This window comes from Falco peregrinus, chromosome 7 (assembly GCF_023634155.1).
Source record: "Falco peregrinus isolate bFalPer1 chromosome 7, bFalPer1.pri, whole genome shotgun sequence".
Taxonomy (NCBI): domain Eukaryota; kingdom Metazoa; phylum Chordata; class Aves; order Falconiformes; family Falconidae; genus Falco; species Falco peregrinus.
This window is the reverse complement of record NC_073727.1, coordinates 36457674-36475214: the sequence shown is the minus strand read 5'-3', so window position 1 is coordinate 36475214 and position 17541 is coordinate 36457674.

Here is a 17541-nt window from a genome sequence, read left to right as displayed (position 1 = left end):
GTATTTAGCCAAAAGGCAGATTGTCAAGCCAAGCAGCCTGACCTGAGCAAAAGGAGGGGAAGTATTTCACCAAAGGGAAACCTTCACTGCAGGATTTGGCAGAGTGAGACCCTTGCCCCCACCACACCTGTTCCTTCACAAAAATCTTTGTCTTAACACTGTTGGAATGGACTAGATGGACAACACAGCAAGGAAGTGCAAGGGGGAAAGGCATAAGAAATGATCCTCATGTTCAGCATGTGTAACTCAGCAGGCCTTCTATCTGCAATTAGCCCTTTTATAGCATTGCTGCTTCAGCACAGCAGAGCCTAGAGCCATTAATACATTTTTTTCTCAGTTACTTGCTGTGAAATTGCAGTGACATGGTATGAGGGAAGGAAAGGGCTGATGTCACCGATGAAAGCACTGAGATGCATCTTTAAAAAAGGATGAAATTTTAGGCTTCCAAAGAAGAGGAGGCAAGATAAAAAAAAGGCAATGGCTGGCACCACCTGCTTCCACTTCAGCAGCAAGGGGTGTCTGGAGCAAGTGGGTGCTCTTTAATATTTACAGTGCCATCCATGAGAGAAGAGAAAGCCCACTAGTGCTTTGCTCTGTGATACACTCCCAGTTAGCACTGGGGGAAACGTGAAGCTTCCACTGCCTTCTGAAGTGCATGGGTTGTGTTTGAAAAGCCACTCATCCCTGAAGAGTACTCACACAACCCAGGCTGAAGCCACTTCTACAGAAATTGCTCCCTGTCTTCTGATACCAGGATGATCTCTGAATGCAGTAACCCACCTTCTGGTTCTGTCTTGAACGTTCATTTGTGAGCAGATCACTTGTGTCTTGCAGTGAAGGGCTAGGACTTGCAGAACCAAGTCCTGCACTTGGGTCACAACAATCCCATGCAACGCTACAGGCTTGGGGAAGAGTGGCTGGAAAGCTGCCCAGCAGAAAAGGACCTGGGGGGCTGTTGGTCAACAGCCGGCTGAAAATGAGCCAGCAGTGTGCCCAGGTGGCCAAGAAGGCCAACAGCATCCTGGCCTGTATCAGAAATGTGACCAGCAGGACTAGGGAAATGATTGTCCGTCCCCCTGTACTTGACACTAGCGAGGTCACACTTCCAATACCATGTTCAGTTTTGGGCTTCTCACTGCAAGAAAGACATTGAGGCCAGAGAAGGGCAATGAGGCTGGTGAAAGTTCTGGAGCATATGTCTTCTGAGGAGCAGCTGAAGGAACTGAGGCTCTTTAGCCTGGAGAAAAGGAGAGTTGGGGGAGACCTTATTACTCTCTATAACTGCCTGAAAGGAAGTTGGATTGAGGAGGGTGTTAGTCTCTTCTCCCAAGTAACAAGTGATAGGAGGAGAGGAAATGGCTTCAGGTTGTACCAGGGGAGCTTTAGATTGGATATTAGGAAAACTTTCACTGAAAGAATTGTCAAGCATTGGAACAGGCTGCCCAGGGAAGTGGTTGAGTCACCACCCCTGGAGGTATTTAAAAGATGTGTAGATGTGGTGCTTAGGGACATGGTTTAGTGGTGGACTTGGCAGTGTTAGGTTTATGGTTGGACTCTTAAAGGTCTTTTCATACGTAAATGGTTCTATGATTCCATATTTTTATTTTCAGAAATGTGTTGGCTGTGTTCTTCTTCCAGTACAGCATAAATAAAAGATGGAACATGTGGCTCTCTAGGCAAGGACAAAAAAATCCAAAAAAAAATTTTTACAGACACTTGTCCCATTTCCTGCCTCTAGAAAACACTTTGAGCTAAACTCACGCAGTGGACACAGAAGAAGCGTCACAATTAGAGAGTAATGGTGAGAGACTGGATCTGTGTCATTCAATACTTGCCCACTTGCAGAAAAAAAGTAATTTTCCCCCTTTCACCCTTTGATTTTCAATGGTTGATGCAATAAATCAGCAGTAATTAGACTCTGCAGGTTTGCATCCACAGACTAATTGCGATGTAGCATACAGCACAACCAGCCTGGCCCCCAAGCATGGTGTGAAATTGCTCTTCTGGGGTGTGCTGCATCCCCACCACGCAGGTTGCAGCAGCCATGACTTTCCTTTCAGGAGGAGGGCACACCACAGAGGCTGCCTCTTCAGAGCTGGAACCGGGCTTTCTTTCTGTCAGAGTTTACAGTTGTGTCTCTTGTCCCCAGCCAAAGGACAGAGCTTCCCAGCTACAGTGGCTTCCCTGGGCCCTGCTTTCTCCCTCCCTCCTACTCCTCATTCACAGCTGTCTGCAGCCACCTTGGTGGTGAGCAGAAATACCAAGAACATGGGAAACTGTAAGACGGTAGCAAACATCCTGGAGCAAAAAGGCCTCTGAAATCTGTGGATGTGTCTTGACAAATATTAATTTTCTTTACTGAAAATTCACATTTAAAATGACAGTTTTTAAAACAGCTTTTGGAACTGATTTTCAAGGTGGCCTGAGCTGTATTTTTTCTCTTTGGGCCATGATGAGGGCAGAAGCCATTTGGTGAACATGAACTTCAGTCCTGACTCAAACTCCAGAGCATAGTCACAGTAGAAATGAACCAATTAACAAAGCTGGAGAGGTTCAAGGTGCCTGCCAATAGATTTTCAATCCCTTCTTCTGAAGGAGAATAGATGATCTTCATGTATATGAATTAGGGATTATTTTTTTTTTTTTTATGATGGCTTTCTTAGATGATAAGTGCCCTGGGAACCTACAGCTTGTGAAGAAAAGACTTCGGTGAACTCTCTTTAAGAAGAATCACCTCCTCTGTCTTAGGTTTAGTGAAGAGAGTGGACATCAAATTACCCCATACAGAGAGCTCCACACAATATCCTTTTGCATTTTATATTTGCCATTTGGATATATATTATTTTGGTATTTTCACATCTGGATTTTATCCTGTGATTATGATCTTTGTCCCATAGGTAAGAAGATACTTCATCTATCTCAGATGCAGTTGTGATTTCTTCCTTGCTGCTTCTACTATCAGTGTCCTCGTCCAACATGCCTTGATCTTCCCAACTCGTGCTCAGTATATGCCTTTCTCCCTCGGGTACTTCTGCTGTTAATGAGCAACATAAGTTATACTACCCAGGATTGATATTACTGCAAGTGCTAGGCAGCCGCTGGTGGTCCCTCTCACACCTAATGCCAGCAAAAAAACCCAAGTACTGCAGCAAGGGTTTCCTTGTGCCATTATAGGCACATGCAGGAGGATGAAGTGATGCAGTGGGACAAGGGACTTGCACAGCCTGGCTGAAAGCCCCAGGCCTGTAGCGTGTAGAGGAACACGGATAACACAGCCACACAGGTCTGTTTTGGGAAATGCAGCCTTGGGTTCATGCTTCAGCATTGCATTGGCATAATACACTGAAAAAATGTAGCAGAAATATCTAATGTAAAAGCAGACTGATTCTGAGCACAAGGAGAATGAGAAAACACAGAGGAAGTTTTGCAAGGAAGGGCAATATGATAGGTAGGAGTACTTTTTAAGTCATAAACATGACCCATGTAGTCAAAATGTACGAGCAGTGGTAATTTTAAGCCAGATGGACAGAGCTGTGCAGCAGTGGTTTTTTGTGCTGCATCAACAAAGTGGCAGGGTATTAGAAGTCGTCAGTCTGGGACAGCAAGCCCCGACCTACTCTGGCCTCAGAAGTCAACCTTTTACAAGAGGTTCCTTTCCACAATATTTGTTTAGGGGGTTGGCCATGTAATGCTGATAAATACTTAATCTCTGTATTGCTTTGTGAATTTCACAGTTTTCAGGCATTAGAAAAAAAAGATCTACCCACTCTGCAGGCCCCCTGTGAAAACTTCCAACATGCTTTAAGAAAGGTATGCATTTGATGCAAATAAATGGTGTATTCAGAACTTAAGAGTTCCACCCAGCATTTGGTTTTGCAAATTATCGTAATCATAGCTAACCCACACAAGATATTCCTGAGGTGTTGTGACTGTTCTGGGCTTGTTTTTCTCCTTTCTCTCAGGTATGGTCCATTTTCCAGGAGTTTCATTTAATGTATTCCTTGCAGCAGCGAACCCAAACCATGGGCAATGCCTACAGCCCCCTGCTCTCCCCTCCAGCACATTATACATGCTGGTTTTGACATTTTGCAGACGGTTTTAAATTTGCTACAATGTATGGGGAATGGCTTCAGTAAATGCCCTTTCTAGCCACCCATTACCTGGGCACAAGCTGGTCCTTTTCAGTTCAGTGCTCCTACAAAGTCAGTGCTTGTGTGCAGTGACTGCAGCATCATGTTTTCACTTTTGTTTCAGCCTGTTAGAAAAGAGTTTTCCAAGCTGCCTTTCTGTGCTGGCTCCCCAATAAATGATGATTTGGGTTTTTTATTCAGTTTAGTTCTGGTTTTGTCATCCCACTTCCAACAAGTCACGTGGACTGGACAGTAGTGGGAAAACATAACCCGCACCATCTGTGGCCCCTGAGGGTCTAATGGCATCTTACCTCAGAGCCCAGGTGTTTATTCTGTGCCAAATGAGCCCTGGTGATTTGTTCTGCTCGGTTACCTGTTTCCCAAACCAACTGTGAGATGCTAAATGCTGTACTCAGTGCCAGGTGGGTGGCAATCCAGGAGCATGTTGCCTCTGCTAGCTTTCCTCCACAGGGGCTTTGAGCCCTTGTTTCGTGGAGTGAAGAGAGAATGAGAGAAACTAGAGGACCCCCAAGCAGACCTGCAATGTGGTGCACACAGCCCAGCTCTGGCCCGGGGGGCTGAAGGAAAGGGTTGCACTCAAAAACCTGAGCTCTCACAAAGGTAAAGATCATGCCATTTTTTCTCTGGATGCCATTAAAACTTCCCCATTTGTGCAAGCTGCAGGAGAGAGACTTGTATTATTTTTAAGGACTGGAAAGGCTGAAGACTGTGTGGCTGTATCCCCTCCCAGCCATCATCTGAAAACAAGCATGTAAGTATGCTCAGGAGTATCGCCCCAGAACCCCAGAGACCACCAAGCACCTGGTTTCCTGGGGACTACTGGCATGTCATTTTGAATGCACAAGACACTGCTAAGGGACTCTGCAGAATGGATTCAGGGATGGAGGTGGTGGATCTGTAACACAGGGCAGTGCTGAAGGGCCCTTGGCCAGCCCAGGAATGGCTGTGGCTTGCGTGGGATGCTTGATGCCCCAAAGGAATATGAAGAATTTGTCCCAAGACAAGCTCATTGACTTCGTTTCCATGGGAAAGAGTTTTTAACCAAATGAAGCCATTTCTGGCTAAGCCTGGAGCTGAGATGGGGTGTCCCAGCCAGTTGGGAGGCCTCCTGTTTCTGGGCAGCCCACTGTCCCCTTGTCCCAGCAGCCACCGCCCTCCCAGCATGGTGGCTGAGGGACACTGTGTGCTGGCAGGGAAAGGAGATGTCCAGCAGCTCTGGGTCCAGGGCAAGGAGATGCCCTGGACATACCAGGCTGCTCCCTTGTGTCACTGTTGCAAAGCTGAGCCGAAAGGGCCAGGTGCCGGCAGCCCTTCCCTGAGGCTCCCGCTGTTTCTAACCTTACTCCAGTATTGCCTCTTTTCCCCGCTGAGTGCTCAGGCCTCATGACTCTCAGCGGTGACCATTACAAAACCAAGATGGAGCCGGACTCTCTCAAGACGCCTGCCGCATGACTTGCACCAGGCAATGATTTTGTCAATAACAGCAGCAAGAAGAGTTGTTTCTCTCACAACAGACACCGGCAGCGGGGATGCTTGGTGCCCCAGCGTGTGCTTGCAGGTTGGCAAAGCACAGCTCTGCCTGCCTGTCTCGTCCTGAACCACGAGGGGTGGGAGGGCGCTGAGGACAGAGAAGAAATCTATGAGGACAAACCTCATGGGCAAATCTGAAGTGCTGGGAAGCATGGTTAAGCACCAGAAATAAACCCCAGATCAATGGTTTCCATATTGATGTTAAACTCTCAGTGGTGTATACTGTGTGATACTTGGGATTTCCATGCTGGGACTTTGGCAGGAAGATTTCTCTGTTGGACCAGGGTGGAAACTCAGCTGACATTTTGCACTAGCATCAGGAAAGGCCTTTGCAATGGACAACATCGCCACTGGTGCTTTTTTTCATGCCTGTCTTATTACTTTTCTGATAAAAAATGTGTTACAATTTAAATTTCAGGATCTTATCTTTCATATAAATCAATGTCAATGCTTATTCATATTTTTTCTTCTGAAAGAAGAAATATCTGATATTTCTGGCTGAAACTGAACCATGCTGGTAGAAGAATTCAGTGCTGATGAAGTGGCATGTTGCCAATGACTTTCAGTCCTGTCCCGTGCAGGCCAGGGGACATAAGACAACACAGATGTGGCATTTTAGAACATTTCTTCCTTACTTATAAGCTCATCTGTCCTCTGTCCCTAAATCTTAGTACAGCTTTCAAAGTGTATGTTTTGAGCCCCAGTTTTGCTTCTCATCTGAGAGACATTTAAGGTCATTGAGGATTATGGGTCTTGGTAACTCATTAAAAACAGTAAACTAATAAATCTGTAAAACTGCTGAAGACCATGATGCTGTCACACAACTGCAGCCCTTTTATTTGTTAGCAATTACCATACAGTGACATACTACAGATATCTGCTGTCTTGTGATGCATCTCTCATATCAGACTGGGGTAACCACCAGTAACCACTGGCCCCAGAATGGTGTTCCTGTAAATGTCTGTCTATCTCACAGTGGAGATTGGCTGTGTCTGGCAGCAGCAGCAGCTCCAGGACATGTTGGCAACATCCCATAGGTACCAGCTCATTCCCACCTGCAGCACTTGGTGGGGAGCCACCAAATGGGGCATACTGTGTGTACCTATGTATGTATCTTTAGCTATTTTAAGGTGGTTTGGTAGAAGAAACACTCTTTCCTCACTATTCTCATTCTTTCAACACCAGGTCCAGCCTGCCTGGTCCTGATGGGGCCCTTCCTGATCCCTCAGCCAGAAGCAGGGTGGCCACAGGCACTGTCTCCTCCCCTGGGGGAAAGAAGCTCCCTGGTGACAGCTGAGAGACCTCTGAGGCCACAGCACCCCCCGAGACCTCTGTCCCTTGCCACTAACACCAGAGAGAGTGTGGCGAGGGAAGGGGACGTGTCTGAAATATGTAGACTTTGGGGAGTCAGTTCCTTTAAGGGGCAAGTTGGTTCCTCAGTAGCTACATGGACTTTGGGACCCTGTTTAGCTCCTGCTTTACAGCAGGTAACTGCTGCAGTAACTCACCTAAAGACTCTTAAATACGAGTATGAACGATTTAAAAATAAAGTGTATAAAACACATAGTATAAATCTGTTGGGGGTTACTGTAAAAAAAGAGAAAGAGGTTTTTAATTTTGCCTCTGTGCTAGTGAGCTCCTAAACATGTTCTTCTAGACCTTTAGTCATCTAAGCTGTTTCATAAGCTCAAAACCCAATGAAAACAAAACAAAACCAAACCAATCCAATCTCGGAAAAAATGTTGAAATGAATGAGATTTCTAATTTGAAAACTGAAAACAGAAGGTCCTACTCTCTGAAGACCACAGAATGGAAGCAAAACATAAAACACAAGGTGGAGGCATCCCCCTGTGATCACAGGGAGCCTGATGCAGCCCAGCGGCCACGAGCAGTCTCCAAAGGCAAGGACTTTTTGCACCAAGCTGGAGGAGCCCTTTTCCCAGAGGTCAGCAAATGTCCTAGGAATAGGAGGCACCAGCTGGAGAAATGGACATACCTGTGGCTTTATGGCATGAAAGCAAGCTTAAGTCTGTAGAAAAGACTGTCTTTTAAATTAATGTATCATAGTGATCTCATGTAACACACCCTGGCTGGAACAAGGAAGGTCAGGGTTTTCCCATGGCTGCTCTCTCACCTGATTCCAGCGAGGTCCTATGGCAATCGCAGATGCTTCTCTGAGGTCTTAGAAGCCTTGATGTGCTGGCTAACAACACCTGTGGTGTGTTAGGGTGCTATATGTCCCAGCACATGCTAAAAAGTAGCCTTAAAGGGCACGGTGACAGCATTAGTTTATGAATGCCTTCAGTTAGGTGGGGAAAGCCTCCCCCTTCCTAGCCCAGCATTCGATTTAACAGATGCTGGGAGGCAGGCAGGGAGATTTACAAAGGCTTCAGAGTAAAAGAACTTGCCAGGTAAAATTGCTTAAGAGGTTGCTTTAAATAAAACATTAAATAAAAATGCTGCTTTAACTACAACTAGGCAAGATTAGCATCAAATATCATCAAAATTACAAAGAAATGGTAAGAGGGCCTCGTTAAATAGCAAATAGCAACAGGAAATGTACCTTTCTTTGCACAGCCAGGAGGAAAAGGAACCAATCAATAGGAGACTAATGAAAATATTGAACAATTAAATTGCCTCTGACATTGCAAATGAGAGCTGTAGACAACTACACATATAAAACTCGATTTGCAAGGTTATAAGAGGACTTATGCAGCCTGCAAAGAAGTGGCAACTGATCACACTTAAAAGAGTAAAAATATTTTAACAGAACAAGACCCCCAGCTGGAAAAAAATGTGAAGCTCCTATGTTTGTTCTTGGTGTTTTCAGCATTTCTCTGAGGGAGGAGAGATCATTCCAACAAAAGAAAGCTGTGAGCAGCTATGCCTCAAAGGAAGATTTCTGCTTCAGATTTTAATTTCAAAATAATTACTGATGTCAAAAAAACTTCATGGGATTTTTAAAACTTGATAACTTGGGGGGGTTAATGTTTTGTTCTCTGTTTCACAGATGCTGCTAGGACTGGATCTGCTACAAAGTTGTGTTTCTTAACCTGTTCTCAAAGTATTTTCAGCCCAAACAGAAACAGGAAACCCCAGTAACCATGAGGAAAACTTTGCTCTAATCCAGGCACAAGGTCTAGGTGCTTTTCTGGTTGCTTATCTAAACACCTACTATTATCTCTAAGTGGATGTTCCAAGATTACATACCAATGGCAGTTGTGATATCTGGAGGCATGAAACCGTTGCATTTCTTTTAAACTTATTTTAAATACTAAGAAAACACATCCTGTGAACCAAAGTTCAAGCATTTGTACTCTTGCAAATGAGGAGATGTACACTGTGGACTGTGTCTAAATGTACAAGAAGACTTCTGTCTGGATAGACTTGTTTCTCTGAAATTGTGGAAAACATAATCGTAAAAGTACATTTTCAGGTAGGCTTGTCCTCAAGTGGAATAAACTCATTGACATATGACAAAGATCTCCTCCAGTGCTGAGTTTTGCATTTGAAAATGAAGACTTAAATTGGATTCTTGCAACTGTTAACTCTTGCCACATCCTTCAGAATGGTACCTTGAGTCTTTCAAGTTTGCTTTCTGCAGTGCTAAAATAGCAAGCAGCACTGTCACTATGCTTAGCAGGTTTGGGATCAAGCCCCAGGCTGAATGCTGGTGCTGTTTCTAGCACTAGCAGAAGGGAAAATGCTATAACAGGTTCCTTGTGAGGACATAATGTGCACATTAAAGAAATGGAATCTCTGAAGCAAAGATCAATCTAGCATTTGATGCTCAATATTTAGTATAGTTTATGCAATATTATTGTTATAACTGAATTTTAGAGATCACTGCAATGAAGATATGAAGCTTCTACAGGAATGAAAATATTTCCTGCCTGAAAACTGGAACAGAAATCCAGATGGTGCAAAATGTCTTTAGCATGACAGAAAATTGAAAGCAGCTTTCTTTCTGAAGACCAAAAATAAATTTTCTTGTATGAAGTATTAACTTCAGCATATGGGGTTTTTCTTTTTGTTAGATTATACTCCATCTCTATATCAGATCCTTATTTCCTACCCCTCAAGTTGCCTGAATCTAAATATAGACAAGAGGAAATGAGTCTAGACCAAAGCTATTGTAAATGCTTGGAAGATCTCCTATCTTCTCCTTCCTACAATGAACTGCTGTCTGAGTTTTTGCCGTAATTTCACCTGCACGAGCCTTGGCAGAAGGATGAAGGGGAAGCCTGTGCGATTTGACCTCTACCAGTATTTCCACTTTTTCCCCTGAGGTGAGCATGGGCTCACCTTGCTTGGGAGCTTTAGCTAGCTAAACTATATAGTTAGCCAAACTATTAACCTGAAAGAGAAGGAATACTTTTTTTCTTTTCAGTTGCAAGACCATGTATGGTCCACGGTTCTTCTGGTTATTGTTAAATTGAGAAGTAGGTAGTTGCACATGAACTCAACTGTTTGAGATTCTCATACAGTGAAATTAACTAATCCATGCTACTTTTGTTATACTTGTATTGATAAAGGATCAAACACAGTTTTCACAGCATATTTTGACACAAGGACCACTGAAACCTTTCCATTGGAAGTGCACTGTACACTCAATTAAGGCCACTGGCAACAGATGCCTGTCCTTACTACCTTCTGTCATGCCTTTATACATAGTCTAACAAATCCTGCAAGTCGTGGAGTCAAAAGCAACTGATACAAATGAAAGGTATGCTCATCTGCAGGTGGATGAGGTGCTAAGCCTGCAGTGTGGCACTGCTTTTCCTCTGAAATTTTCCACAGCAATGCAGCAAAACAGACACGGTGAAGTCTAGCTACCAGATCATGAGTAATTTCTGTTTGACTCAGTCCTAGGATGGTTTGAAATGACCAGACTGTACCCCATTGCTTAAAATTACCTCAGATCCCAAGGACTGGAAAATTTGTAAATGTTGCATCAATATTTAATAAGACCCCTGGGGAAATTTGGAGAATTACAAGGAGATAAATCTGCCTTATCTACTGAGCAGATTAATGGAAGAAATAATAAAAAATAAATACGTTATAGAGGGAATGAATCAACATGGCTTTTAGAGTAAAATCTGTTGGAGTTATTTGAAGATGTCAACAAATATACAATTAAGCATGACCTAATCACCAAATCATTTGAACAATGTCTCTCCTCAAAGTGCATTAGAGAAACTAAGCAGTTATTAGTATAAAATTAGTAGAGTAAGAGGAAATGGAATAGCTGTAGAACTCCATAAAAGTTCGTAAGTGATCATGAAAAAAACGTGAAGAATTAGGAGACACATTTTGCTGATGATATTGAATTATTCACAGTAGTCAAAGCAAAATCCATCAAGAGCTGTAAAAAGATTTTGTGAAAATGTATCAGTAAATAATGCAATGGCTGAAGAAAGTCAATGCTGGTAAAGACAAAGTAATGCAAAACCTACCCTAATTACACATTCACAAAAATAGTCTCTGTGTTAGCTATTGGTACCCAGGAAAAAGGTCTTGCAATCATTATGAATATGTCTCTGAAAATCTCGGCTAAGTTCAGGGACCTGATGAAAAAGCTAAAGTGAATGTTAGAAATTATTGGGAAAGAAACAGGGAATATAAAAGAAAACATCATCATGCCGGACTGTATATGCTTCTGCAATGACAACGGTGTCTTCAGTTCTAGTCACATCAGCCCAGAGGGCCTGTCCCAGAGCTAAAGAGGTGTAACAATAGCCAACAAGGATAAAAATACAAAGATACAGAATGGTTCCCACATGAGAAGAGAAAACACCCTCCCAAATAAAAAAGAAATAGCAAGTAGGTTATTTGTGCTAGTAAGGAGCTTTAAGTTGAACTAAGGGGCAAGGGACAAAGGAAGATAATTCTCTGTGCAGTGGTGGGAAATATACTGCTGAAGCATGAAAATCCCCTTGGGCTGTAGAAGAGTGATCTGCACATCTTATCACCTCCAATAGGCTGTCCTGAGTTTACCAAGTCTATGATTATATTTTTATTTGTAATCTGATCACAGCTTAGTAGCAATGTTTTTCCTGTGTATGATCAAATGTATATTACAGCAACTTGCCAAAGCCCAAGGAATAAGGATAACAAAGCTCACAGCTTTTACAGACTAGCTGAATTAAAAACTTAATTTAAGTTCATATTTTAAAAGACAGAAATAGTTCTACAGTTGGGGCTTTCCTGAAGTGGATATGGTTTCCATATCAATCCACAGTAGATTTCCCCTCCAAGTACTCACCCATTCATCCCCCTAAGCCATGTAAAGATTTTCCACTAATATAAGATCATTCTGCAATAGGTTCCACAGGTCGATTATCTGCTGCGTGACAACCCCCTTCTGCTTGTTTTGTGTCCTGCCATCTTCCCTTGATGCCCCTTACTGCAACTCAGTATATTGAAAAGATCCAGGCTGTTGAAGCAACAAACAATAATATGTACCCAGACTGTTGCCATGTGTTTGAGGACCATAGTTTAAAAGAACATAAATAGGAAAGGAGCATAACAGAAAAGGAATATGAATAATACTTTCTCTCTGGCTAGCAAGTTTGGTGACTAAGAAGAACCAGACTCTTCTGCTAGTTGTGGCAATGCTATTTCACCCTCAAAACAAGTGGAAAAACAAAAGCCTAATTTAAATTGTAATTATTATTCAGGCAACATTTCTCCTGACCTAATAGCACAGGAAGTACATTTTTTTTTCAAAACATGTCTTTATTTTCTGCAGCCACAAACCTATTATACATTAACTATTTTGTCTAATGTATTGCATTTGACCCTCCGGACTAGTTGATATTCATTTGCGCTGGGAGGGCGTAAATTACCTAAATTGCTTATCTGTGAGAAGGAGCCCTTGCTAATGGCACCATGTCTATGCCAGACAGAACCGCATGACTGCTCCTCAGCTGGTGGCCATGGCACTTGGGCTTCCCAGGTGGTGAGGATTTGCAGTGTCCTGTTTGAAAAACAGAGCTGTTCACCAGCTCATTGCTGGGAATATCCTCTGTACCACAACAGCCAAACGTTTCTGATTCAGCATGGCAATAAAAGGACAGCTGTTAATCTCTGTATTTCAGTGCTTTGGGCAAGGCTTCCTACAGGATGCTAGGAACCGTGGTGTGGTATATGCTTTGTCATTCCGTGTGCATGCTATGGGTACAGATTCCTAGCCCATAGTAGCAGGGCACGTGAGCTACCCAAGCCACAGCATTTTGCAGCCCATTTCTACTTCTGGGAAGTCTGGGACTCTAAAAATAATACTCAAATCATTATTGTTAAATAGAATCGAATTTCTCTCCAGCTCATTAATTCACTTAAGACCTCAACTGTCTTATTATTGTCTTCTTATGTCTCCTCTCTGCTTTTTGGAAATCATTCTCATTTTTGGTAATCAGGCTGGTAATCAAAGCCTCCAGTTCCAGACGCAAGCTCCCACTCACAAAATCCCTAAAGTGTTGATTGCTGGAAACTGGTAGGATCTGCCAGGAAGAGAAACACTCAGCTGCCCTGTTTAAGCAGCCACTGCTGGCTGGTCTTACAAGCCAGCAACATGGATCTTTGCTCTAACTCAGTTCTTATGTTCACATGAGTAAAGTGTATATTGAAAAATTCTGGTTTGAAATGGTATGTTTACACATGTAAATTTCAGTTTGATATGTGTAATACCTGTTATGACAGGGGATAGTTTTCCTATTCTCATTTGACTGAAGTGCTATAGGAAAAGAAACAAAAAATGACCAAAAAAAAAATGTTATTCTTCTCTAATTTTTTTTTTGCCATAAAAACTGGGCTGATTATTCTTGCATAATTTTATGCATAATGATTTTTGAGCCCATAAAAAGCAACGACGTGACTCGTGGAATGAATTTGTAAATATGTTCACAGGTTTATTTTGGCATTATTTAATTGTGTTTATTCCAGAGGCTCAGAATGAGTTTTAGAAGTGTTCACTGATGGCCTAAGTCTACTTTCATTTCTGTTAATGTAAATGTCCCATCCAGGGTATGTTTTTCGTGTAGACTGTTAGGCAAATTTACCTCAGATGGGTAGCAATGGCATTTTCAGTTTTTAAACACACTCTAAAGTAGTCTGATTAAAAATAGGGCCATTTACACATCATGCTAGGAGCCCACTCTATAAACAAATGCCTAATAAATATCTACTGGTTCAGGCTTGGAATTCTACCTCTGCCCTCTCAATACAGAAATCTGGGTGATGAAAGGCCCTTCTGAAGGTTACTTTGATTTTAAATCAGTTTCTCTAACTTTGGAGTCACCTAGCCCAGGTTTGTCTAGCTTCTGGGTGTACTGCCACTCCGACTTTTTTTTGTGTCCAGTAATGCACCTTGTGGTGCTCACACGTAAGGGCAAACCCCTTCTTGTCATACAGGTAACTTAGGTGACAAAGGCTTCTGCAGCCGCAGTAGAAAGTGGAGGGAATGCAAGTGACGATGTGAGCCCAGGCCCACGTGTGACCTTGCAGGAGCCTCAACCAAGCTGCCAGGCAAAGCCTGGGCCTCGGCTCACTGCGTGCCCTGGTGTGCCACTCATGCAATTAATAAAATCTCTGGAGAGCTGCAAACCCATTGGTAACTTTTCTCTCTCTGGTTTAAGAAATGGTTTCTTTTGAAAGCTTCTTCATTTATTTGTATGGTTTCAAGGGTAAGCATTGGTAGGAGACAAAGATTCTTTAATATCAGGGGAGCATAACTCAGCTGCTGCGTGTTCACATCAGACTGTGCTAGGTCTCTGTTGGGCTCATGTTTATTCTTAAGCTGTTACACATCTAAGTAACACGGATAGTGAAGGGCAAATTACACAAAACAGCTGAACATGAGCATTTCCATGTGGCATAGCCTCCAACCAAGGAGCACTGCAAGATGGCTCCCAGGCAAACCAGGGAAAGGAAAAGACTACATGCAATATGGAGATACTATCTGTGTGTTCGGTGTCCATTTTCTAGGTTTCCATTTGATTTTGGCCACATGCCTCCCACGCCTTTGTGAGTAACCCTCTGGGGCCGGCCGTGGCTACAGCAATCTTTTCTTTGGATTTCTTTAGAGCGAGAAAAGGAGGCAGGGTGAGAAAATGTCAAACATTTTGGTGGAGCCAAGTGCTATCGGATTTCTTTCAAGAGTAATGAATAGCACATGTTAGCTAACACTTTTGTGAAACCTCCGAATTCTTCTTGCAAGGACTAGTTTGAGTCTGGAATATTAATAGTAATGTTAATCTACTCATGCATAAGCTAATGCAGTATTTGGACAGAAATGTCTGCTGGTATGGGGAACAGCTCATATGGCAACTGTGGATGTGACTAGGTCACCGGTGACGTTGTGGCCATGGGGGTGAAGTGGGGCAGGAAGGGCCAGCTGAGGCCACGCAGACCATGTGGTGACCCACACCTGGCAGTGCCCCTGCCTGCCCGGGGTCCTGCCCAACACACGCTGAGGCACAGCTGGCCTTCCTCAGCGCCAGTGCTCGCCCCTGCTCCTCCAGGGAGGAACAACATGCATGTCCAGCCAGGAGCTGGCTCTTCTGCCTGCTACAGGCCACCTACAACCATGTCTTAGCTCTTCTTCCCTTTCTGTGACCACCTTCAGCTCACGGCAAAGCCAAGCCAGCTCCTGGAATGAGCCTCCCTCCAGCTGGGAGTTAGCTGCTCACCTATGCTGAAGCTCTGACATGCTCCCCCTGCACAACTCTCATTCAGGTTGCTAAGAGAGATGTGAGATGCTGTGGCAGAAGGTCAACCATGAAAAATTACAGTGCCGGGAATCCTTGGATTGCACGGTTGGTGCACTGGCCTTGGTGGAGGGGGCAGCATGAGGCTGCTCAGCACCGGGGAGGCTCCAGTCCATGGGACTGTGCAGACTGACCCCTCTCCTCTTGTCTGATGCCAGCCTGGCCAGCAGAGAGGTTCTGGGGTGGGGAGCATGCTAATGCTTAGTTTAGTAGTTTGTCAAATCCCACTTTTTAATGTGTGCCATGTAATAAATGATCGCTTTACACTTTTGAGTTGTACATGTCCTGTTTGCAGAGTTTCTTTGTGCCTGGTTAAAGATGCCCAAACACATTTTGAGCTAGGACCTATTTGTGTTCCTCTTCCCAGCCCACGTCTTCCTGTGCTGGTGGGGTAAGTTGTTCACCCAGCTTGGTAGAGCACATTGCTCTTCTCCACAAAGAGAGGGCACTCTCCTACATTATCTTTCAGACTCTCTTCATGACCCTGGTGACTTCACTGATTACAGAGAAGATCCTTCTTCCCTTTGATCCCATAGCCTCCAGCCTCTGTTAGTCTATCAGACTCCGTAGTGTAAATTATTAATGTGTATACATTATTAATTTGCATTGACGGTTCAGAAATGCTACACTAGTAAAACCCCAGAAGCTTAACAAGTAATTATGAAGCAGCATCTCCACACTTACCAGAGATAAAAGTGGTCTTCCAATGGTCTGAAGTTACAGGATAGCAACAAGACAAAACAACGCAAATTGATCTGTGGCTTCTCTGTGCTTGTCTTTTGTGTCACTGCTAAATCCAGTGATGTCCAGTAATGTGTTGTCTGTGTTATTTCAAAAGCAATAAACCCTCATATACTAAAAATGCAGAAATGTCTAGTATATAATTAATTAAGCTAATTTCCAGTTTGAGAGACTGGAAAGTTTTGTTGAGAAAACATTGCATAACTTCATTTCCTTCTTTTAAGGTACAGATTAGGTGGGTGTCCTCTATATTTCAGTGCTTTTCCAGTTTCTAGAGAAAATATTACTATGCCTACATGGAAAATTACAGAATACAAACATAACAAAAATGCCAGGTAATTTACAATGAATGTTAGCTTGATGAGCAATGAATCTATTTCTATGTGTCTGCTACATCTACCACTAAAAGCAGTTTCCGTTATGTGTTTCCTTGACTAACACATTTTTTATGGTTTAAGCCTAATAGAGCTATACGTATTAGAGACTTGTCCTGCACTTGAAATTTTGCTGGGAAGGGTGAAGTTAAGCATATATGGATTTACTAAAAAATTAATCTGCTTTTTCCTTTTCGTACCTTCATTTTTGAAATGTCTTCCTTACCTTTGTAGTATTACTCATTTAGGATGTTGGTTTAGCCATTCTCCACATATTCCCTTTGTTAGCCATCATTCTACAAACGATACATGATAGATACATCTCGTTTGAGAGCATAATGGTAAAGCAGTTTTTAATTTATCTGGCTATCATATTTGCTTGATGATTCTGCCTGGTTTTGCAGTGGATCTTTTTTGGTAATTAACCTAAATAAGTTTGCTGACATTATCCGTACAAAGAATAGATATATTTCCTCTTACCCATGATTTGTATTCCGATTTCCTGTACTTTTCAAACATAAAGTAATGCAGCCAGCAGCTTGATGCTGCAGCCATCACATTCAGGCATTTGCAAGCATTCAGTCATCCATTTGTTTCTGGAGGAGGAAGGTTTGTTTCTGACTCTGCTCCCCTGGCTGGCAGTATGCATAACCTAGAATTTAAGATTACTTGTAGTTAAGCTCTGTAGCTGTCTCTGCACATTTAAGGATTTGACTTCTTAGTCCACTTTGATTTCTAAACACAGAAGTCCAGAGGACCTGCACAACACTGAAACATATTAGTAAAAGGAGTTTCAAATGCATGCTTTGTTTCTTTGCTTCTTCCTGCTCCTCTAGAGATCATCTCCCTGAGCTCTTCTTTGACTTCACTTTGACTTAGCCTCTATCCAGCTATATTTCTTATAGCCCTTCACTTCAGTGCTCTGCCAGAGTGTTATTTCAGAGCCACATGCTTGTTCAGCCTTCCCTCTCAGATGTA